General features: G+C 45.7%; 1 long non-coding RNA gene across 1 annotated transcript; it reads right to left on the bottom strand.

Annotated features, from left to right (window-relative positions):
* Window positions 1–4,632: 4,632 nt before the first annotated feature.
* Window positions 4,633–22,269, bottom strand: LOC309552014. The gene is made up of 3 exons (XR_014225123.1): window positions 22,183–22,269; window positions 22,014–22,097; window positions 4,633–4,676 (listed from the first exon to the last, which is right to left on the bottom strand). It is a non-coding gene; the product is annotated as an uncharacterized lncRNA (long non-coding RNA).
* Window positions 22,270–23,560: the final 1,291 nt, after the last annotated feature.

The raw sequence follows: 23,560 nt of genomic DNA, 5'->3' as shown, positions 1-23,560 counted from the left end.
CACTATATACCTGTCTCATACCTGTATTATACAGGTATGAGACAAGTATTTAGAGCCAGGAGCAGCTATACATCAATATACATGCTGTATACAGTCCAGTTAAAGAGGTTGTAAACCCTTTTTTTTTTCTTTTTGACCCTGCAAGAGAGACATAATGAGCTAGTATGCATCGCATACTAGCTTATTATGAAATACTTACCTTAGAATGAGCCCCCGCCGTGCCGCCCGTTTAGCTGGATGACAGGCGACATGTCCAGTCTCCTGTCCTCCAGGATCGCGGCATCCGGCCATCTGATTGGCCGGAGCCGCGGTGACGTCACTCCCGCGCACGAGCGCGGGAGCCGACGGTCACGGCACCGGACTCTGAAGAAATGGCACCAGCGGCCGGTCCTTCAGAGCGCATGCGCCAGTAACGTCACTGGCTGCATGTAAGGTAAATATCTCCTAAACGGTACAAGTTTAGGAGATATTTACACTACCTATAGGTAAGTCTTATCATAGGCTTACCTATAGGTACAAGTTGTAGAGGAGGGTTTACTTCCTCTTTAAAGAGATATTTACCTGACATGCAGCCAGTGACGTCACTGGCGCATGCGCTCTGAAGGAACGGCCGCTGGTGCCGTTTCTTCAGAGTCCGGTGCCGTGACTGTCGGCTCCCGCGGCTCTGGCCAATCAGATGGCCGGATGCCGCAATCCCGGAAGACGGGTGACTGGACATGTCGCCCGTCATACAGGTAAGCGGGCAGCACGGCGGGGGCTCGTTCTAAGGTAAGTATTTCATAATGAGCTAGTATGCGATGCATACTAGCTCATTATGGGTTTCTCTTTCAGGTTGCAGCAAAAAAAAAAAAAAAAATAGTTTCATGGGTTTACAACCTCCTTAAAGGTATTGGGTCCCTGAGGTCCCCTAGGGCTCCCCCTTGTGTCATGGGAGCGTAAGCTGGCCGCAAAGGAGGAGGTCACATGTGTAGATCTCAGCCAGGGTTCATGCTGGGACTTGCAGTCCTTTGCTTTTGGGGATGTAATCCCCCCAAAAGTGAAGGACTACAGGTCCCAGCATAAGCCCCTCAGAGCTCAGCATGTGTCACCCACCCCCGATCCCCCAACTAGTGCAGGACTACAGGACCCATTCATCCAGCTTAACCACTTCCAGACCGCCCACCGCATATATAGTGTGGCAGGGCCGCCTGGCTGTGCAAAATCACATACCGATGCGTGATTTTGTGCACGGGTTCTAGGGGACGCGACACAGCGGGAGCCAATCAGCAGGTCACCTGCGATCATGCAGGAGAATGACAGAACGGCGGTCTGCCTTTGTAAACAAGGCAGACGGCTGTTCTGTCACGGGAAGATGGAGATCTGTGTTTCAGCTGAGCTGAAACACAGATCTTTTTATTTTCTCTAGTACATCCATCCCCCACACAGTAAGAAAGCATTCCCTAGGAGCAAACTTAACCCCTTGATCACCCCTAGTGTTAACCCCTTTCCTGCCATCGTCATTTATACAGTAGCAGTGCATTTTTTAGCACTGATCACTGTATTAGTGTCACTGGTCCCCAAAAAGTGTCACTATGTGTCAGATTTGTCTGTCGCAATGTCGCAGTCCCACTAAAAACCTGGGCATGGATGGTGAGTTGATTCGGTAGTTCAGCGGGCCACTTGACCGGACTTGCCCCCCAGGCTTAAGGCTGCCAGCCCTCCCCTGGCCAACATAGGCCCTGGCTGGGTTTTCAGGGGCAGCACCCACAAATCATGTTGCTGATTGTCATTAAGCTCTGTGTCACCTACAGTATGTCACTGGCGACCAAATAACCATTGGTTCACCCATTATGGACCTGTAGCCTTAGAACTGATTTACAAGTAAACTATTTGTGTGAATAAACTGTCTTCTTCAAGCTTCAGCTTGTTATGCATGGCTATGACATTTAATTTTGTTAGTGTTATACTGTCATACTAAAGAAAGCCAGGAGACTGGTCAGCAGCACTTCACAGCTGGTCCAGGGGGGCAAGAAGTACAGTATAGACCCAGCCCTAGTTGTAAGTATTCCTGCACACTTTTGCTGTTCCTTATTTCTTCAGCTAAAGTGTCCCAGAGGATTAGGGATGAGCTTGGATTTGATCCCAGAGATTTGCTGTCACTGCTGGGCCAGTGAGCTGTGGGTGGAGATTCCCCACCCCACAGGTACATGTATACAAAAGGGCAGGGATGCCATGACATTATGACATTGACCTCATATGGCCATGTGACTATATTAAGTCAATGATGTCACTAGCATACCTGCTCCTTTGTTGCTGCTGATTGGGATGGTGGTCTGCTGTCCTATGACAATTTCCCGCCGAATATGGCTAAATTTAATTCTTGAGCCTTAGCTTATCCCTGATGGTGGCTGCTGAAAATCTTGGGTGAGGTCCAAACTTGGGTTTGGGCCAGCTTAGAAGGCAGCTGTCATGCCTGGAAGAAGCTGTCATTCTTGGGTCAATGAGCTGTGGCTAGGAATTTCCTCACCCCGCAGCTTCACGTGCACAAAGGGGCAAGAATGCTCATGACTTCTTTGACCTAATGTGGCCATCTTCCCATCTTCCCATATTAGGTCAATGATGTAATGATTATCCACAGCACTTTGTATATGTGTGGCTGTGGGGTGAGGAATGTCCTAGCCACAGCTCATTGGCCCAGGAATGACAGCTGCCTTTCAGGTTCAGACTAAGGTTTAGACCAAACCCAAGCCTGAACCCAAGCTCATCACTACTGAGGATAAATCATTTGTCAGATGGCACATTGTTCTCCATGACTCTTGCTAACAAAAATTGTCAAAGGTCCCAGCACAAGATGTAAATTTATATGTGTGCATGGTATGAAAAATGGAGTGATAGACCATAATCTAATGTCTACAGATATCTAAATCCATTCTCTGCACATTATCTACACATACAGTGCATTGCGAAAGTATTCGGCCCCCTTGAACTTTTTGACATTTTGCCACATTTCAGGCTTCAAACATAAAGACATAAAACTGTAATGTTTTTTGAAGAATCAGCAACAAGTGGGACACAATCATGAGGTGGAACGAAATTTATTGGATATTTCAAACTTTTTTAACAAATAAAAAACTGAAAAATTGGGCGTGCAAAATTATTCAGCCCCCTTAAGTTAATACTTTGTAGCGCCACCTTTTGCTGCGATTACAGCTGTAAGTCGCTTGGGGTATGTCTCTATCAGTTTTGCACATCGAGAGACTGAAATTTTTGCCCATTCCTCCTTGCAAAACAGCTCGAGCTCAGTGAGGTTGGATGGAGAGCGTTTGTGAACAGCAGTTCAGTTCTTTCCACAGATTCTCGATTGGATTCAGGTCTGGACTTTGACTTGGCTATTCTAACACCTGTATATGTTTATTTGTGAACCATTCCATTGTAGATTTTGCTTTATGTTTTGGATCATTGTCTTGTTGGAAGACAAATCTCCGTCAAAGTCTCAGGTCTTTTGCAGACTCCATCAGGTTTTCTTCCAGAATGGTCCTGTATTTGGCTCCATCCATCTTCCCATCAATTTTAAACATCTTCCCTGTCCCTGCTGAAGAAAAGCAGGCCCAAACCATGATGCTGCCACCACCATGTTTGACAGTGGGGACGGTGTGTTCAGGGTGATGAGCTGTGTTGCTTTTACGCCAAACATAACGTTTTGCATTGTTACCAAAAAGTTTGATTTTGGTTTCATCTGACCAAAGCACCTTCTTCCACATGTTTGGTGTGTGTCCCAGGTGGCTTGTGGCAAACTTTAAACGACACTTTTTATGGATATCTTTAAGAAATGTCTTTCTTCTTGCCACTCTTCCATAAAGGCCAGATTTGTGCAGTATACGACTGATTGTTGTCCTATGGACAGAGTCTCCCACCTCAGCTGTAGATCTCTGCAGTTCATCCAGAGTGATCATGGGCCTCTTGGCTGCATCTCTGATCAGTCTTCTCCTTGTATAAGCTGAAAGAGGGATGGCCAGGTCCTCGTAGATTTGCAGTGGTCTGATACTCCTTCCATTTCAATATTATTGCTTGCACAGTGCTCCTTGGGATGTTTAAAGCTTGGGAAATCTTTTTGTATCCAAATCTGGCTTTAAACTTCTTCACAACAGTATCTCAGACCTGCCTGGTGTGTTCCTTGTTTTTCATGATGCTCTCTGCTCTTTAAACGGACCTCTGAGACTATCACAGTGCAGGTGCATTTATACGGAGACTTGATTACACACAGGTGGATTCTATTTATCATCATTAGTCATTTAGGTCAACATTGGATCATTCAGAGATCCTCACTGAACTTCTGGAGAGAGTTTGCTGCACTGAAAGTAAAGGGGCTGAATAATTTTGCACGCCTAATTTTTCAGTTTTTTATTTGTTAAAAAAGTTTGAAATATCCAATAAATTTCATTCCACTTCATGATTATTGTTATTACTTACCACTAATTGTTGATTCTTCAAAAAAAAATTACAGTTTTATATCTTTATGTTTGAAGCCTGAAATGTGGCAAAAGGTCGAAAAGGTCAAGGGGGGTCGAATACTTTCGCAATGCACTGTATATGATTAACTTTATAATAAGTATAATAAAATACTTGGTAACACATACGGACTCTCCAATTCTCCATTCTCAGACAGGGTGCAACTCCACCTTTCTTCACAAAAATATCTGTTGAAACAGAAAATAAAGAAATTAAATGTTCACATTAAAGGTTTAAAGAAAATGACTCAGCTTTTCCTGCATTATTCACCTTTAATTCAGAGATTTCCCCCACAGTCCTTTTTTTTTGCCACTAGATGTCAATCTGATGGCCAGCCTGGACCCATGCCCAGCCTGTGACTGGACAGTAAAAGGAGAAGTAGCCCTTTGAACCTAATTAGCCTTGCACAACAAAACTCCACAACCACTGGCCAGGGTTGTGGGAAAGAGGCCTTTATCTTCATGAACATGGGGACAGGGTGCTTTGTCAGGGGGGCAAAACCCCTAACAAGACCTTCCCCATGTCCCATGTTAAGAGCATGTGACCTGGGGTTCAAGAGGGGAGCACAGTCTTGTCCCTTCCTCCCCAACCCGTTTTCCTGGCCAGTCAGGCTGCATACTTACAATAAAGCTGGTCATGTACGGATCAGCAGGTTGAACTAAAAAACTGACCCAATTCCCCTATCCACACACTCAATGGGGATCCAGGAATCCTCCCCACTGTGTCACTGTGTTCTCTCTCGCCATCAGAATATACAGATCAGAGCTGATCGAACGAGAAAATACCAACAGGGCAGTTAAACAGAAGTCCATCTACAGCGGTTGGTTCAACCACACTGGCCATACACTGATGCTGAACTGGCTGAATTTCAATCTATGTATGGCCAACTTAATAGAGAAGTATGGGATTTGGGGTTATTGCCCGGTTATATTTACCTAGGTAGACTTAGTATTGGTCGCACGGCGCCTCTGCACTGAGAACCAAGCGATCGACCATCCCTGATCGCTCGGTTCTGACAGCTCCTTGAGCAGAGAGATGCTGACTGTCATTCAGCAGCTCTCTGCTCTGCCCTGTCCTCGCTCATTGGAGCACTAAGCTGTGGAGAGGCGGGGAGCGGCCGGCTCAGGCTCTCAGCGGCTCGCTGAGAGGCTGAGCCGGGTGTCGGTGAAGGCACCTGGCGGATCCCGACTCCGTGGTCACGATGATGCAGTGCCTGGACCGACATCTGTGATTTGGGACTGCTCTCTGCTAAAAATCTTTTACAGGAGTGCAGAACGAACTGCACTACTGTGATCCATAGGAGATGTACAGCCAAATGAGCTTTGGCTGTACATCTCCTTTAACCACTTGCAGACCGCCGCACGACTATCTACGTCGGCGGTCAGCCCCTCACAGGCAAACTAACGTAGGGCTACGTTGCTTGCTTGTGAGGGTCTAGGGAGCAAGCGCGCGCCGCCGGAGGCGTGCTCCCGCTCCCACGTGGTCACGGACCACCCCGCGCGTGTGACCAGCGGACCCGATGTCCGCCGGCCACTCGGCGATCGGCGGGGGAGAGGGATAATGTCAGGCAGCTTGTGTAATCAAGCGACCTGTCATTCTCCTCGCTGTAAAGACACTGATCACATGGATCTACTATGTAGATCCGTTGATCAGTGTCCTTACAGCTCAAGCCACAGCCAATCACAGTAGAAAGCACGCCCCTAGGGACACACACAGCCCCTCCCTCCCAAATAAAGTTAACCCCTTCACTACCAGTGTATTTTTATAGTAACAGTGCATATATATAGCACTGATTACTGTAGAAATGTCACTGGTAACCCCAAAAGTGTCAAAAATGTCAGTCAAGGGTCCGATCTGTCCGCCGCAATGTCGCAGTACCGCAAAAAAAATCGCAGATCGCCGCCATTACGCGTTAAAAAAAACAACAAAAATGACAAAAATCTTTCCCTTTGTTAGTAAACGCGATAACTTTTGCGCAAACCAATCAAAATACGCTTTTTGCGATTTTTTTACCAAACATATGTAGCATAAAACAAATTGGCCGAAAATGTTAAAAAATTTTGATTTTTACATTTTTTTGGGGGGGAATTTCATATAAAAAAATGTGAAAAATATTGCTATTTTTGCAAAATTTACGCATTTTTTTGTTTATAGCGCGTGATCAAAAAATCGCACAGGTGATCAAATACCACCAAAAGAAAGCTCTGTTTGTGGGAAAAAAAGGAGACGCCAAATTCGTTTAGGTACAGCGTCGCACGACCGCGCAATTGTCCGTTAAAGTCACGCAGTGCCGAATCGCAAAATACCCCCTGGTCGGAATGGGGGTAAAATCTTCCGGGACTTAAGTGGTTAAGGGTCTCACACTTTTTTTTATCCCCCTTGAAATTCATGCCTGAATCAAAGGGTCTGGTATGTATTTTGGGGGGATTTTTTTAATTATTACTGTAGGATGTTCTACAGCAAATCTAACATTTACAAAAAAAAAAAAAAAAAAACAGACCCATCCAAAGATCCCCAAAATACACTATATTATCAAAAGGCACGCCTGCCTTTACACACACATGAACCTTAATGGCATCCCAGTCTTGGCTTGAATGGTTCAATATTGAGTTGGCCCACCCTTAGCAGCTATAACAGCTTCAACTCTTCTAGAAAGACTGTCCACAAGGTTTAGGAGTGTCTATGGGAATGTTTCACCATTCTTCCAGAAGTGCATTTGTGAGGTCAGACACTGATGTTACACTCCTAAACCTTGTGGACAGTTTTCCCAGAAGAGTTGAAGCTGTTATAGCTGCAAAGGGTGGGCCAACTCAATATTGAACCCTACAGACTAAGACTGAAATGCCATTAAAGTTCATGTGTGTATAAAGACAGGCGTACCAATACCTTTTATTTTAACAAAATAGTGTGCATAGCAAGCTTGAATGTGAATTGTTTTCTTTTTTTTCTTAAAGCCAGGAAGGAAATGTCATTTGCCAGCAATTTTGAACACTTTTTTCTATTTGTTATGTTAGAGATGGTACAGCACATTCTGTACATCACAGAGGTGCGCCCCTTTATCAGCAGAATTAGGGCACCCTGCCAGGCATGGTATTTGAAAGAATTTGTCCTTTTTAATGTTTCACTTTAAGCATTTAAAAAATCATTGCTCCTGACCGAATTTTTTTTTTTTTTGCATTTGTATATGTTCCCAAGGGCAGTGTCCGCCTAATGCTATCTTTTGTCACCTCTTTGTCTTTTACCCCAGAAAATGAGCATTAACATGAACATTCTCTTCGTTCCCCTCAGAACCTCCTGCTCTCTAGCTCCCTTGTCACCTCCTCCCATGCTCGCCTCCAGGACTTTACCAGAGCCTCTCCAATCCTATGGAACTCCTTACCAAAATCTGTCCGATTATCTCCTACTCTATTAGCTTTTAGGCGATCTCTGAAAACCCTCCTCTTCAGAGAAGCCGATCCTACCAACCCCTAACAACTTTACCTCCATTTTATCCACCTGCCTTCCCCCTCGGTTGCTGCATTTTGTTTCACTTGACCCTCCCTTCTAGGTTGTAAGCTCTAACGAGCAGGGCCCCCTGATTCCTCCTGTATTGAATTGTACTGTAACTGTATTGCCTTCCCCCACATTGTAAAGCACTGCGCAAACTGTTGGCGCTATATAAATCCTGTATAATAATAATAATAACTAACAGGTTCGGTTCCCATTGATTTATTTGAGGTTTGGATTCAGCATCCGAACTTATTTGAAGTTCTCTGAACCCATTACGAACTGAACCCAGAGCAGTTTGGCTCATCACTAATTTCAAAGTGTATTTTTTTCTTTCCTTGGTGAATTATATATTTTTCATAAATGCCCCCAACTGTGTTTTGCTGAACTGAAAATCCTTTTTGTTTTTGCAGGAAGGTCCTTTTCTCCAACATCTGATCTTCCCCTTGCCCTGTAATATTATATCTCTCAAAGTATTCTTTCTGTTTTTATGTTCTCTCTACTTCTGATTTTCACAGTGTGCTAGATTAACCTCTTCAAAGCCGCGCACGTGTGTCATGCCCCGTCGAACAGTTGTTCTCTGACCTTTTCCGGCAGCCCAGATCCCTGGCAGGGCTACCATCACCGGCTTTGATACTTTAATTATATCTTCTTTAAATGACGCATTCCAGCGGATTGCGATTGTCACGATGTAGCGTCTTCCGATCCCACCAGCAGAACGTAGTCCTATCATTTCAAGCTGTCCTATATGCATCATATGTGCATTATTTGGCAATTTCTTAGACAGCTGTTAGCCATTAAACGCTGTGTCCTCTAGTTAAATGCTCATTGTAAATAATAAATTCCTGTTTTGCAAGGCCTGTGTGATGTTACATGGCATATGTTTTCCAGTTTAGCATTTGTCTACTTTTTTCTCCTATAAAAGATACCATACTGTATAACTTCTGCGGTTGATTGATCTCAACTTATAAAGATGCACTGTTGCGGTAACACTTAGGTGGAGTTCCTGATACTCAAATAAAGGAGATGTCAGCTCTAGAAGTAATGACTTTTCTAATAAATTCAGCATGTGTGTTATACTGAGCTGCCCCTTTACAGTATATCTCTAGCCCAAATCGTATTTTTTAATAGAAGAAATGAAAGGCAGCACATTGATGACATTACTCACGGTAAAAAAATATTTCCGGACTAAGTAGGTACATTGTGAGTCTCTGTTTGAGAACCGGCCCTCTGACACGTTTCACTCTTACTGCCTTAGTTGTAGAGATGATCATACAAATCAGGTTCACCATTAGGGATGAGTTTGGGTTCAGCTATAGCAGGGGTCTCCAAACTTTTTAACCACTTTACCACCGGAGGATTTTGCTGTCTTACGTCCAGGCCACTTTTTGCGATTCGGCACTGTGTGAATTTAACTGACAATTGCGCGGTCGTGCGACGCCGTACCCAAACAAAATTTACATCCTTCTTTTCCCACAAACAGAGCTTTCTTTTGGTGGTATTTGATCACCTGTGTGATTTTTACTTTTTGCGCTATAAACAAAAAAAGAGCGTAAATTTTGAAAAAATAACAATATTTTTCACATTTTTTTATATGAAATTACCCCCAAAAAAAATGTAAAAATCTAAATTTTTTTACATTTTTGGCCAATTTGTTTTCTGCTACCTATGTTTGGTAAAAAAAATCACAATACGCGTATTTTGATTGGTTTGCGCAAAAGTTATTGCGTTTACTAACTAAGGGAAAGATTTCTGTAATTTTTGGTGGTTTTTTTTTTAACGAGTAATGGCGGCGATCTGCGATTTTTTTTTGCGGGACTGCGACATTGCGGCGGACAGATCGGACCCTTGACTGACATTTTTGACACTTTTGGGGGTACCAGTGACATTACTACAGTAATAAGTGCTAAAAATATGTACTGTTACTGCAAAAATGACACTGGCAGGGAAGCGGTTAATTTTATTGGAGAGGGAGGGGTTAATGTATGCCTGGTGCTTACTGACATGTGTGGGGGGAGGTGACTGAGTGACACAGGGACAGATCGCAGGTTCAGCTATGCTGAACCCTGCAATCTGTCACTGTTTGTCACTGAGGAGATCCGCCCGCTCTGTTTACACAAGCGGGCGGATCTCCAAACTCGATTCCCCGACGATCGGGGAAGAGCAGCGGCGATAGCCGCTGCTCCTACCCTGGCCCGACTCCCGCTGTGAATGAATACAGCGGGAGTGAGCCTCCGGTGGCGCGCGAGCGCCGCCCACAAGGGAGGAGTCCAGCGACGTAGTACTACGTCGCTGGACGATAACGAACCACTGTGCCGCAGTAGAGGCACAGTGAGCAGTCGTAAAGTGGTTAAACAAAGGGCTAGTTTACTCTCCTTCATACTTTAGGGGGGCCGGACTGTGGCCATCGGGAATAGAACATTTTCTAGGCATCAGTGGGAGTAAACAGTGCCCCATCTTTGATAGTGGGAGGAATAATGCCCCATTGTTGGTGCCAGTGGCAGGAAATATGCCCCATTTTAGTGTCAGAGGACAGAATAGTCCCCGATATCAGTGGAATAAATAGTGCCCCAAGGGCCAGATAAAGGCAAGCAAAGGGCCGCATCTGGCCCCTGGGCCGCAGTTTGGAGATCCCTGAGCTATGGGGTTGATCCAAAGGCATGTTCAGCTGAACCTGGAAGTCAGCTGTCAGTGCTCGGCTAGGTGGGGGATTCTACATCCTGCAGCTGCATGTACACAGTGGGGCAGAGATGCTCTTGACATCGTTGACCTAATCTGGCCACGTACAGTATGTCACAAAAGTGAGTACACCCCTCACATTTTTGTAAATATTTTATTATATCTTTTCATGTGACAACACTGAAGAAATGACACTTTGCTACAATGTAAAGTAGTGAGTGTACAGCTTGTATAACAGTGTAAATTTGCTGTCCCCTCAAAATAACTCAACACACAGCCATTAATGTCTAAACCAATGGCAACAAAAGTGAATACACCCCTAAGTGAAAATGTTTACACTGTTATACAAGCTGTACACTCATTACTTTACATTTTAGCAAAGTGTAATTTCTTTGGTGTTTTCACATGCAAAGATTTAATAAAATATTTACAAAAATGCGAGGGGTGTACTCACTTTTGTGAGATACTGTAACCATATTAGGTCAATGACATTGACCTAATATCCTCCTCCAGCAGTTGATTGGTCCGAAACTGACAGAGTCCATCTGGGTTCAACCGAACATGGTTTCAGACCTGAAGCCAAGTCAAACCCAAGCCCATCCTTATTCCCTGGTACCTGACCCTCTCACACATTTACCTCATCCTGAAGCTGCATGTACGCATCATTGACCTAATATGGCCACATAACTATATTGGCCGGAAGTGACAGATTCTGTCTGGGTTCAAAGGAACATGGGTTTGGACCTGAACCCAAGTAAAACCCAAGCTCATTCCTACTCCCTAGTACCTTACCCTCTCACACACTTGCCTTATCCTGCAGCTGCATGTACGCAATTGGTTGGGGATTCTCTTGACTTCATTGACCTAATATGGCCACATGGTCATATTAGGTCAATGTCATTGATCAGTATGGTCATGTGGCTATCTTAGTTCAATGATGTCATGAGCATCCTGCCCCATGGGGCACCTACAGCAGCAGGATGGAAAATGTCTTAGCCACAGCTCCCTGGCCCAGGAATGACAGCTGTCTTCCATGTTGGACAAAACCTAAGTTTGGATCGAACCCAAGCTTACCACTAGTCACCAACAGGAACCAGAACCAGTGGGAAATTGTCACATGAAAGCAGGCCATCGTCTCAATCAACTGTAATAAAGAAGCAGGGATGCTAGTAACATCATTGACCTAATATAGCCACATGGTCATATTAGGTCAATTTCATTTTTTGGTTTCAGGCTGAACTCCAAGCAGATATAAATATACTTGCTACCCCACCCCTTTAGGACCTACCAATTGTTAGCATTAAAAAAAATCAGTTATTAAAGGACCAGTTACACTTGTGTTGCTTTCTAAAAAGCTATCTGTGGTGGATACACATACATGCAATGGTAAGGAGGGTGGGCGTTATCACCCAGGTGCGACACATATGTGTCCATGGTGGCTGCGGTTTCTGTGCTGAGAGCATGTCCTGGTTGTCAAAGACATCGTTGATCTCTGATTATGAGTGAGAACTTGTGGAACAGATTCCCAATCATGTGACTGCCAATTATAGTGGCCATGTGTTTGGGAGGTGTATCCTGCCCTCCCAGCATAAAGATCCAGTTATAGGGTCACAAGGACTGGAAGGGAAAGGGTTAAGATGGGCAGTTAGGGGTAGTAAATCTCCAGCTCAATAGCCTATTTGTGCTGCCTCTGCAGACTTACAAAGAACAGCCAGTGTAGGGCACCTACTGCCAAGCAGCCTTATTCTAGCAGATGGGGATCAGGATGGGCTCCCAATCATGTGAAAGTCAATCAGGGTTATTATGTGATCAAGCAATCCATCCCACCCTCCTGCCGAAAAGACCCAGTTAAACGGCCATTGAGACTGGACAGTTGGAGGGCAATAAAGCCTCAGCTCAACCACCTACTTTTCCAGCATCCGCAGCCTTACAAAGAACAACCAGTGTAGGGCACCCATAACCAAGCAGCCCTATTCTAGCAGATAGGGATCAGGATGGGCTCCCAGTCATGTGAAAGTCAATAATGGTGATTATGTGATCGGGGGGGGTCCACCCAGTTAAAAGGCCAATGGGACTGGGAGAGAAGGGGTTTAGGGTGGGCAATCAAGGGGCAATAAAACCTTAGCTCAATAGCCTATTGTTAATGCTTTCCTGGACTAAAAAAGAACAACCAGTGTAGGGCACCCATAACCAAGCAGCCTTATTCTAGCAGATGGGGATCAGGATGGGCTCCCCATCTGTCTGAACACAAGGAAAGGAGACTGTACGGAGCGGTGTGCTGCACGGCAGGTTCTCTATGTCTTGGGTCCCCCTTATGATCATTTACCCTAATAGAACGTGCAACTAGCTAGGGGGGGGGGGAAACCTCCCCTAGCGCCTTCTGGGCTCCCCATCCCCATGTGAAAGTCAATCACAGTTATCAAGTGACCAAGGAATCCATCTTGCCCTTCTGGCATAAAGACTCAGTTGAACGGCCAATAGGACTGGGCGGGATGGAGTTAAGGTGGGCAGTTGGAAAGCAATAAAGCCTCACCTCAACCACCTACTTCTCAAGCCTCCGCAGCCTTACAAAGAACAACCAGTGTAGGGCAACCATAACCAAGCAGCCTTATTATAGCAGATGGGGATCAGGATGGGCTCCCAGTCATGTGAAAGTCAATCAGGGTTATCATGTGATCAAGTGATCCATCCCACCCTCCTGGTGTAAAGACCCAGTTAAACGGCCGATGGGACTGGGCGGGAAGGAGTTAAGGTGGGCAGTTGGAGGGCAATAAAGCCTCAGCTCAACCACCTACTTTTCCAGCCTCTGCAGCCTTACAAAGAACAACCAGTGTAGGGCACCCATAACCAAGCAGCCCTATTCTAGCAGATGGGGATCAGGACAGGCTCCAAGTCATGTGAAAGTCAATCATAGTGATTATGTGATCGGGGGGTCCACCCAGTTAAAAGGCCAATGGGACTGGGAGAGAAGGGGTTTAGGGTGGGCAATCAAGGGGCAATAAAACCTTAGCTCAATAGCCTATTGTTAATGCTTTGCTGGACTAAAAAAGAACAGTCAGTGTAGGGCACCCATAACCAAGCATCCTTATTCTATCAGATGGGAATCAGGATGGGCTCCCCATCTGTCTGAATACAAGGAAAGGAGACTGTACGGAGCGGTGTGCTGCACGGCGGGTCCTCTATATCTTAGGTCCCCCTTATGATCATTTACCCTAATAGAACGTGCAACTAGCCAGGGGGAGGGGAACCTCCCCTAGCGCCTTCTGGGCTCCCCATCCCCATGTGAAAGTCAATCACAGTTATCAAGTGACCAAGGAATCCATTCCGCCCTTCTGGCGTAAAGACCCAGTTGAACAGCCAATAGGACTGGGCAGGATGGAGTTAAGGTGGGCAGTTGGAGGGCAATAAAGCCTCAGGTCAACCACCTACTTTTCCAGCCTCTGCAGCCTTACAAAGAACAGCCAGTGTAGGGCACCTATAACCAAGCAGCCCTATTCTAGCAGATGGGGATCAGGATAGGCTCCCAATCATGTGAAAGTCAATCGGGGTTATCATGCAATCAAGCGATCCATCCCACCCTCCTGGCATGAAGACCCAGTTAAACGGCCAATGGGACTGGGTGGAAAGGAGTTAAGGTGGGCAGTTGGAGGGCAATAAAGCCTCAGCTCAACCACCTAATTTTCCAGCCTCCGCAGCCTTACAAAGAACAACCAGTGTAGGGCACCTATAACCAAGCAGCCCTATTCTAGCAGATGGGCTCGGAGCCGTGGCTCCAATATCTGCACCCCTCCTATGAATGAACTTTAGATGTTCATTATGTTTGTCACATCAAGCAGCTCATAAATTGATTTCAGCCAGAACATGGAATAAAATAGTTCAACGTACAGTTTATAAACGCTAACCACTTTTCCTATAATTTGTTTGTTTAAATTCAGGGATTAAAGTTGTAGGAACAACATTTTTCTATCCCATCTTCTGCTTTTATCCAATTATAAATAATAAAGTCAAAAAATACATTTTTGTGAAAGAGAAGACCAAAGTAGCAGCCTGAACGTCGGCTGTAACACATGACTCCTCGCCAAGAGGGGAGTTGAGTTACTTTTGTGTGGTACATTAAAATTCATCTATTACGTTCATGCTGTAATTGTACATTATGTTTGGCAAACTCAGCTATGTTGGCCAGACAAGCGTTTTTTTTTTTTTTCGGCTTGTAAGTGAAAACCCAGTAGGTGGGTAAGTGTAGTGCTGGCTAAATCCAGCGATTCAGAGAAAGTGTCAGCAGCGCGTTTGATAAATCATTCCTTCTGCCAGAGGAGGATGTAGGCTTTCCACCAAGTAAAAGTCTATTTACTAATAGTTGCATTTTTTATGAGCTATGTGCTTCTCACTGCAGGGATTTAACCCTTTTAGGAACACTTAGTTGCTATTTGTTATCGCTTCTTCAGCTCTTGATATCAATGAGACCTAGGGCTTAAAGGGTAACTCTACTTTTGTGGAAAAGAACTATAGCAAATATGAAAAAATTAAACAGCATGTGCAATTGCTATAAAAGCCCTGTTTCAATTTAACCACTTCCCGACCACCCGCTGCCTATTATACTATACTGCGGCAGGGTGGCTCTCCTGCACAAACTGATGTAGACCTATGTCAGTCAAGCGCAGGAAGCTAGGCGGTAGCGCTTCGCCGGCGGCGCACGCTCGCCCCCACTCAGCAGCGGGGAAGCCAATTCTCAGGTCAGGCGGCTCTGATAACCACCTGACACCCGCGATCGCTCCCCTTTGAGAGAGAAGAACGGTCAGCTGTTGTATATATCTATATCCACTTGCCGACCAGTCACTGGGACTGTACTGCGGCAAAGTGGCTCGATTCCGTCCAGTGACGTAGACCTACTTCGCTGGACTCCTCCCCCTGTAGGCAGCGCTTGCGCGCCGCCGGAGGGGCGCTCCCACTGTTTTCAGTCACAGCGGGAGTCGGGCCAGGGGAGGAGCGGCGGCGATCGCCGCTGCTCTTCCCCGATCGTCGGGGAATCGAGTCTGGAGATCCGCCCGCTTGTGTAAACAGAGCGGGCGGATCTCCTAAGTGACAAACAGTGACAGATTGCAGGGTTTAGCATAGCTGAACATGCGATCTGTCCCTGTGTCACTCAGTCACCTCCCCCCACACACGTTAGTAAGCACCAGGCATACATTAATCCCTCCCTCTCCAATAAAATGAACCCCTTCCCTGCCAGTGTCATTTTTACAGTAACAGTGCATATTTATATCACTGATTACTGTAGTAATGTCACTGGTAGCCCCAAAAGTGTCAAAAATGTCAATCAAGGGTCCGATCTGTCCGCCGCAATGTCGCAGTCCCGCAAAAAAAATCGCAGATCGCCGGGGGGCAGGGGCCAAAACCATAGCTCTGTGTGTGAATGGATACGCAGGGCCTAGGTTTGGGAATGAGCTTGCTTGTGTGCCCCCAATGCAAGATGCTTGCTCTGGGGGCATTCGGCATGAGGGAGGGGCCAAGAGCGCTGCTATGGGACCCGAGAAGAAGAGGATAGGGGCTGTTCTGCGCAAAACCACTGAGCAGGCAAGTATGACGTGTTTGTATGTAAACCCCCCGCTTCCAAAGCTTTAAAGGAAAAATACAGCCAAAGCTCGTTTGGCTGTACTTCTTCCGTGAAACACAGGAGTGCAGATCATTCTGCACTCCTATGACCCATTTTCAGCAGACACCAGGCTGAAGGTTGTCAGCTGACGTTGCACAGTTGGTCCAGACTGGGGCTAGATCGCGACAATATGGTTGGGATTCGCCCACATGCATGGACCGGCCCCTGGCTCAGCATCTCAGCAGGCCGCTGGTTTGCGGCGGACAGATCGGACCCCTGACTTACATTTTTGATACTTTTGGGGGGACCAGTGACATTACTACAGTAATCAGTGCTAAAAATATGCACTGTTACTGTAATATGACACTGGCAGGGAAGGGGTTAACAATGTGGGTGATCAATGGGTTAAATGTGAGCCTAGGGGAGTGATTCTAACTGTGTGAGGGGCGCGGCTTGTAAAATGACCATAGAGACCTGTGATCCTATATAGAAGGATCACATGAGTTCTGTGATCATTTCACATGTGATCCTATATCCACTTTACCACCGGAGGATTTTGCTGTCTTTTGCGATTCGGCACTGTGCGAATTTAACTGACAATTGCGCGGTCGTGTGATGCCGTACCCAAACGAAATTTACGTCCTTTTTTTCCCACAAACAGAGCTTTCTTTTGGTGGTATTTGATCACCTGTGCGATTTTTACTTTTTGCGCTATAAACAAAAAAACCGCGACAATTTTGAAAAACTAACAATATTTTTCACATTTTTTTATATGAAATTCCCCCCAAAAAAAATGTAAAAATCAAAATTTTTTATCATTTTAGGCCAATTTGTTTTCTGCTACATATTTTTGGTAAAAAAAGCGTATTTTGATTGGTTTGCGCAAAAGTTATTGCGTTTACTAACTAAGGGAAAGATTTCTGTCGTTTTTGGTGTTTTTTTTTTTAACGAGTAATGGCGGCGATCTGCGATTTCTTTTGCAGGACTGCGACATTGTGGCGGACAGATCGGACCCTTGACTGACATTTTTGACACTTTTGGGGTTACCAGTGACATTACTACAGTAATCAGTGCTATAAATATGCACTGTTACTGTAAAAATGACACTGGCAGGGAAGGGGTTAATTTTATTGGAGAGGGAGGGGTTAATGTATGCCTGGTGCTTACTGACGTGTGTGGGGGGAGGTGACTGAGTGACACAGGGACAGATCGCAGGTTCAGCTATGCTGAACCCTGCAATCTGTCACTGTCTGTCACTTCGGAGATCCGCCCACTCTGTTTACACAAGCGGGCGGATCTCCAGACTCGATTCCCCGACGATCGGGGAAGAGCAGCAGCGATCGCCGCCGCTCCTCCCCTGGCCCAACTCCCGCTGTGACTGAAAACAGCGGGAGCGAGCCTCCGGCGCCGCGCGCGCGACGCTGAAAAGGGGGAGTGTCTGCCGACGTAGGTCTACGTCGTCAGACCTACAAGAGCCACTTTGCCGCAGTAGAGCTCTAGTGAGCAGCGGCAAAGTGGTTAAGAGAACACATATTTACTTTATTTACTCAGCAAAAAAAAAAAAAAAGTATCTCCTTTGCAGCATAAAAATTCATGCTGTAATCTTTATCAAACCAGCTGCTTTGTTTTTCGATGTGTATTGTCCATGATGTGAAGATGAAAATAAATAACATGAAATAATTAGGGTTTTCTCATCTGGAAACCAAGAAAGTAATAAGCTGAGTTGTTAGCATTGTGCTCCTGCAGTGTCCTCATCCTAAATTCAGTCCTCATCAGGAATGCTATCTGCATGGGGTTAGTAAGCTTTCCTCCCACAGCCCAAAATCTACTAATAGGGATTGGCTTCATCGGGAGCCTTTTTCTAATTCTGGTAGAAAAACAAATTGAAAGCTACTTCGGTGGTAGGGACAGACAGGGATATTTTAGAGCCTTATGTCAAATTCCATTAAATATGTCCATAATTAACATATGTGAATTTCTGAGGCTGTCCTCTAACAGTCTGATATACAAATACATCAATGCATTTAGTAATGATGAGTTACCTAACTATCGTAGTTCCCATGTAAAGCATTTTTGTTTTCTTTTTATTAAAAATGAAAAAAATTGAATTTATGATTTTCCTCAACATTCTACAAACAATACCCCATAACGACAATGTGAAAGACGTTTGTTGGAAATCTTCGCAAAATTTAATAAAAATGAAAAACAAAAGAAATCCCATGTACATAAGTATCACAGCCTTTGCTGAATACTTTATTGAAGAACCTTTGGCACCAATTACAGCCTCCAGTCTTTTGGAGTATGATGCTACAAGCTTGGCACACCTATATTTGGGCAGGTTTTCTCATTCTTCATTGCAGGACCTCTCAAGCTCCATCAGGTTGGATGGGGAGCGTCGGTGCACAGCCATTTTCAGGTCTCTCCAGGAGATGTTCAATCGGGTTCAAGTCTGGGCTCTGGCTGGGCCACTCAAGGACATTCACAGCAGGGGCGTAACTACAGGGGTTGCAGGGGTTGCAATTGCTCCAGGGGGCCAGTGCGGCACCCCTGTATACCTGGATAGGAGGAGCAGTGGGGGCAGCATGTAGAGAAATCACTGTCCTTCTTTGTCTTCCTTTAGCTACAGGAGGAAAATAGAGGAGATTGGTTCCTCTGTATGCTTCCCCCGCCGCTCCTCCTATCCAGTTCACTTGTGTTCTGCTGTCTCTGGGCCCCTGTGTGCTCCCCTGGTCACACTCCCCCCCCCCCCCCTCCACTGTGCTCCCTTCCCTCACCTGCCGGCTGCTGCAGGGGATGAGTCACAATAGAGAGCCAGGAAGGGGTCGGTAAATATGTAGTTTACCAGCTCCTTCCTTTTCTGAATGGACAGGGTCATAGTCAGTGACATTGTAAAAAAATAAAATAAAATGATAAAAAAAAAATACAATTAAAATACCATAAATTAAAAACCACTGACACCAGTGGGTGAACTTCCAGGATCGCAAAGGTCACACTTGTGAGAGGACAGGGCATTCCACCACCGTGTGGAGTCCCCAAGATGGCACGAAGGGGGCCCACTGCAGAACTTGTGAAAGGGTCCTGCTGCGGGACCGCAATAAAGAGCCCCGCAACGAGAGTAAAGGGCCCCAGGATCAGTGGGAAGAGCCCCAGGCTTGAAGGGAAGGGCCCCGGCTGGGGGTCCGGGGGGCCCTTCATGGTTTCTTGCACCAGGGCCCTGAAGGTTCTAGTTACGCCTCTGATTCACAGAGTTGTCCCATACTCACTCTTTTGTTATCTTGGCTGTGTGCTTAAGGTTGTTGTCCTGTTGCAAGATAAACCTTTGCCCCTGTATGAGGTCCAGAGTGCTCTGGAGCAGGTTTTCATCAAGGATGTCTCTATACATTGATGCATTCATCTTTCCCTCGATCCTGACTAGTCTCCCAGTTCCTGCCACTGAAAAACATCCCCACACCATGATGCTGCCACCACCATGCTTCATTGTAGGGATGGTATTGGCCAGGTGATGAGCTGCCCCTGGTTTCCTCCAGACAGGACACTTGCCATTCAGGCCAAAGAGTTCAACCTTTTGTATTTTTGTATCTCATGGTCTGAGAGTCCTTCAGGTGCCTTTTGGCAAACTCCAGGCAGGCTGTCATGTGTTTTTTACTTCGGAGTGGCTTCTGTCTGGCCACTCTACCATACAGGCCTGATTGGTGGAGTGCTGCAGAGATGGTTGTTCTTCTGGAATGTTCTCGTCTTTGTACAGAGAAATGCTGGAGCTCTGCCAGATTGATCATCGGGTTCTTGGTCCCCTCATTGACTAAGGCCCTTCATCCTTAATCGCTCAGTTTGGCAGGGCGGCCCGCTCTAGGAAGAGTCCTGGTGGTTCCAAACTTCTTTCATTTATGGATGATGTTGGCCACTGTGCTCATTGGGACCTTCAATGCTGCAGAATTTTTTTCTGTACCCTTCCCCAGATGTGCCTTAATACAATCCAGTCTTGGAGGTCTACAGACAATTCCTTGGGCTTCATAGTTACATAGTTACATAGTTTGTGAAATTGAAAAAAGACATCAGTCCATCCAGTTAAACCTATGATGTGTGTGTGGGATTTGCTGTTAACCGTACATTGTATACCCCTGTATGTTGTGGTCTTTAAGGTGCCCATCTAATAGTTTTTTGAAGCTATCAAAGCTTTCATGGCTTGGTTTGTGCTCTGACATGCACTGTTAACTGTGGGACCTTATATAGACAGGCATGTGCCTTTCCAAATCATGTCCAATCAACTGAATTTACCACAAATTGACTCCAATCAAGTTATCAAAACATCTCAATGATGATCAATTGAAATAGGATGCACCTGAGCTCAATTTTGAGTGTCATGGCAAAGGCTGTGAATACTTATGTACATGGGATTTTTTCATTTTTTATTTTTATTAAATTTGCAAAGATATCAAACAAACTTCTTTCACATTGTCATTATGGGGTATTGTTTGTAGAATTTTGAGGAAAATAATTAATTCAATCCATTTTGGAATAAGGCTGTAACATAACAAAATGTGGAAAAAGTGGAGTGCTGTGAATACTGTCCGGATGCACTGTATGCTAAAATCTCAATTTTTTCTTGGTTATACAATTTCTTAACCACTTCAGCTCCATAAGATTTACCCCCCTTACTGACCAGGCCATTTTCTGCTAAACGGCACTGCGTTACTTTAAAGTGGAAGTAAACTCGTTTTTTAACCACTTAAGGACCGCCCTACGTACATTTATTGCGGCAGGGTGGCCCTTAAGTGCAAAATCATGTACCAGTATGTGATTTTGATGAAGGGCTCTAGGAGGCACGCCTGCGGCTATTAGACACTGTGGGAGCCAATCAGCGTGTCCGCCGGCCGCAATGGCCGCCGCCCACCCACGATCGTTCAGCAAAAGGACAGAACATGCTGCCCGTATTCACTCACTATGAGATTCATTTTCTGTAATCTGCAAAAAACCTGGTTGATCCTGCTGCTCTCTATCCCCGCCTTCTGTTCACATCCCCTATTCAGCTAGGAATTTTTCAGCTGTGGTGGCAATTCTGCACATGCTCAGTTTTCAGTGAGTTTCTATGCTGAGAATGTCCTCCCTGTTACATCTGAGCAGTCAATGTGACTACAGAGGCACACATGTGGGCGTATACACAGTGGTAAATAACAGCCCACTCCCTCCCTCATCCATGCCCATTACATGTAGATTAATGGAGGCTTTACCTCCCTCTTGTTCTAAGGCACTAGTTGGAGGGACGTGACACAGCCTGTGACTGGCAGAAATCTTCCCACACCATGTTATTATTGCCACAAAATAATAAAGTTGTGATTTCATATATAAATTTGTATGACAATTTAAAACAGTTTTTTGGTACGATTTATTTTTTCCACTTTGTACTTTGTACATGTGACCCGCAGCAGAGAACTAGAAGCTCCTCCTGCTTATGTTTCAATGTAAATTAAACAGCGTGTGTTTAGTATCACTTTAATATCCCTGTCAGGTTTTCGTTATGGTCTGTGTTGCCACTTGGGAGATGCACAATCTCAATTTGCCCTGGTGACCACTGTCTAAAATTTGGAGTTGTCACTGGACCAGAAATTTAGTAGAAACATTCCAAATGGTACCTTTGTTCTGATACTGTTAACCTGCATGCCCCGTGGACAGATACTTTTCTTATATTAGGTAGGTAAACTTAACACCAAACAAACCATTAAACATGAAAAATGGTTACTGCAAGGATGATATTTTGGACTCACAGTACCATGTTTCCGCATTATGTCCTGTTGGAGAATTCCCAAAACTTGCAGATCGCACAATATCTGTTGCTGGAATCTTTTCAAGATATCTAAAGAAAATATAAAATAAAATAAATTAAAACAGATTTGCTATGTAGAGTTAGATGTTCTCAAACACACCCACTGCTAAATTACCTTTCTTCTCCTGAGGACAATGGGCATGCAGGCATGTACCATAACCCAGTGTTTCTCAAGCTTTTTTCAGTCCAGACATCCTTTAAATCAGACATCCAAAAGTATGCAAAAATCCAAAGCAACCCAGTCTAAAATGTAAAAAAACATAGATGTTACTTATCAGTGGGAAACCAGAGCCAACGCCTTGATAAAATGACCTTCACATCATAAGCCTACTTCAAATCAGAGGTCCCCATCATGTCCTCCGTTCTCATCCCGCCTTTAAATCAGAGGCCCCCCATCCCGAGGGTGTCCTCCATCACAGAGTCAGAGGCCCCCTTCAAATCAAAGTTCCCCATCATGTCCTCCCTTCACATCCCTCCTATACAGTATATTAGAGCCCCCCCCCCCCCCCCATCTCCACGGTGTCCCCATCACAGAGTTAGAGGCCCCCTTCAAATCCGAAGTCCCCATCATGTCCACCGTTCTCATCCCTCCTTTTAATCAGAGGCCCCTCCCCCATGCCCAGGGTGTCCCCCATCACAAAGTCAGAGGCCATCCTTCAAATCAGAGGTCCCCATCATGTCCTTCGTTCTCATCCCTCCTATATATCAGAGGCCCCCATCCCCACGGTGTCCCCCATCACAGAGTCAGAGGCCCCCCTTCAAATCAGAGGTTCCCATCATGTCCTCCTTTTACACCCCTCCTATACAGTACATTAGATTCCCCCCATCCCCATGGTGTTCCTCGATCACAGTGTCAGAGGCCTCCTTTCAAATCAAAGGTCCCCATCATGTCCTCCCTTCACATCCCTCCTATACAGTACATTACAGCCCCCCCCCCCCATCTCCACGGTGTCCCCCATCACAGAGTTAGAGGCCCCCTTTAAATCAGAAGTCCCCATCATGTCCACCGTTCTCATTCCTTCTTTTAATCAGAGGCCCCCCCATGCCCAGGGTGTCCCCCATCACAAAGTCAGAGGCCACCCTTCAAATCAGAGGTCCCCATCATGTCCTCTGTTCTCATCCATCCTATAAACCAGAGGCCCCCCATCCCCAGGATGTCCTCTCTCACAGAGTCAGAGGCCCCCTTCAAATCAGAGGTTCCCATCATGTCCTACGTTCTCATCCCTCCTATAAATGAGAGGTCCCCCATGCCGAGGGTGTCCTCCATCACAGAGTCAGAGGCCCCCCTTCAAATCAGAGGTCCCCATCATGTCCTCCATTCTCATCCCTCCTATAAATCAGAGGCCCCCCATCCCCAGGGTGTCCTCCATTACAAAGTCAGAGGCCCCCCTTCAAATCAGAGGTCCCCCATCATGTCCTCCTTTCTCATCCCTCCTATATATCAGAGGCCCCCCATCCCCACGGTGTCCCCCCATCACAGAGTCAGAGGCCCC

This window comes from Pelophylax lessonae (assembly GCF_965119305.1).
Source record: "Pelophylax lessonae genome assembly, chromosome: 4".
NCBI lineage: Eukaryota > Metazoa > Chordata > Amphibia > Anura > Ranidae > Pelophylax > Pelophylax lessonae.
Note: the sequence above shows the minus strand (reverse complement) of the source record. Positions and strands in the feature narration are given on the sequence as shown.